At 44.5% G+C, this 1,552-nt stretch overlaps 1 protein-coding gene across 1 annotated transcript in view; it reads left to right on the forward strand.

Moving 5' to 3' along the window:
- Window positions 1–1,196: 1,196 nt before the first annotated feature.
- The window catches only part of GCNT3 (glucosaminyl (N-acetyl) transferase 3, mucin type), a 19,939-nt gene continuing 19,583 nt past the window's right edge, over window positions 1,197–1,552 (forward strand). Inside the window, exon 1 of the mRNA XM_019657536.1 lies at window positions 1,197–1,380. The gene's annotated coding sequence lies outside the window, so the exon portion shown is untranslated. The remainder of the gene's footprint in view (window positions 1,381–1,552) is intronic.

Consider the following 1,552-nt stretch of genomic DNA (forward strand, 5'->3'; position numbering starts at 1 on the left):
GCTGGTTTACATGCCTTTACGAGTGTGTGTGCACACTCAACCTTCACATGAGTGCAGCTAAAGGAGTGTTTCCCCAAGGTAGATTTCTCTGTTTTTCTAGTCTAGTGGATCTAGGGAGGAGGTGGTGGGAAAAGATACTGGTTTCTTTCTTCCCTATATCACCTAAAAAAAGTTTTCCCTACTTGAAGCATTAGTCACAGGATGAGGACTATAAACAGGGATGTTTCCTAAGCAAGAAGCTGTATGTGTATTTTTGACCTTCATGCCACAATTCCTAAGGGCCTGATAAGACAGGGTGTGCCTTCTACGCTATCTGCCAAACTGGGATTACCAGTGAATTTAGCTCTATTGCCTGGTGGTAAAGAGCCCACGGGTTCTATACCTGTGTAATCTTACTCCATCTAAACAGGAATGACCTGGGGGAGAGGCACTTGCTGGGTTAGTACTGCTGCAAGCCATCTAGATCAGCACAGTGGTGAATTTAATGGGCCTTCCAAAGGTGGAGAAGTTTGGGTATAGGTAGAAAGAAGGAGAAATAGTAACTATGTGTAAAGGGATGAATAAATGGGTTACATAATGAGAAAAACCCTATACTACATTAACGTCTTGAAAAAGGTTCAGAGCAAGACAATACTGTCTCCCAGCATAATTACACCAGGTGCCTGAAAGGGTGAAGCCACATGTTGCTGAGACCATTCCTGCTCTTGCAACGTGCGTGACAAGTCAAAGAGAAACCTGCAAACCTGAGTGGCTCTACTTTGGGAGACATTTTTATATGATATGATAATGGACTGGATAGTTAATGGCTGGGATTATAGTTACGTGCCAGTTACTTTTGACTTTTATGTTTTGTTGTAAGGAATCTGTGTTTGAAGACCAGGGGGTGGACTGCAATATTGTAATTTATAAGAAATATATATTTGGTCATTGTCCACAATTCCTGGCTCACAGTTCCCGGAATTCTTGGAATTTCCCAAGTGTTGAGAGGGGGTGGTGGTGGTGGAAGTGCCTTTTGTTATGTTAATGAGGCAACTTTTGGAAAGCACCTAAGGATAGGGGCTGGTTGCCAGTAGAAAACAACCAAGTGATTAGAGGGTTGAAACTTGCAGACTCACCACCCTGACCCTCGGGGGGGAAGGGAGAGGGGCTGGAGATTGAATCAATAGCCAATGGCCAGTGATTTAATCAATCTTGGCTACGTAATGAAGCCTCCATAAAACCCCAAGAGGTTGGAGAGCTTCCGGGTTGGTGAACGCATGGAGGTGCCGGGAGAGGGGCGACTCGAGAGGCCATAAATCTCCGAGCCCTTTCACCGTACCTTGAATCTCTTCCATCTGGCTGTTGCTGAGTTATATCCTTTTACAATAAGCCAGTGACCTAGTAAGTAATCTGTTTTCTCTGAGTCCTGTGAGCCAGTCTAGCAAATTAATTGAACCCAAGGAGGGGGTTGTACAAACCTCTGATTATAGCCAGTGGGTCAGAAGTGCAGGTAATAATCCGGACTTTTGACATACTACATTCTGAGTTGGGGAGAGAGAGAGAGAGAGAGAGA

Source organism: Hipposideros armiger, unplaced genomic scaffold (genome assembly GCF_001890085.2).
Source record: "Hipposideros armiger isolate ML-2016 unplaced genomic scaffold, ASM189008v1 scaffold_276, whole genome shotgun sequence".
Classification (NCBI taxonomy): domain Eukaryota; kingdom Metazoa; phylum Chordata; class Mammalia; order Chiroptera; family Hipposideridae; genus Hipposideros; species Hipposideros armiger.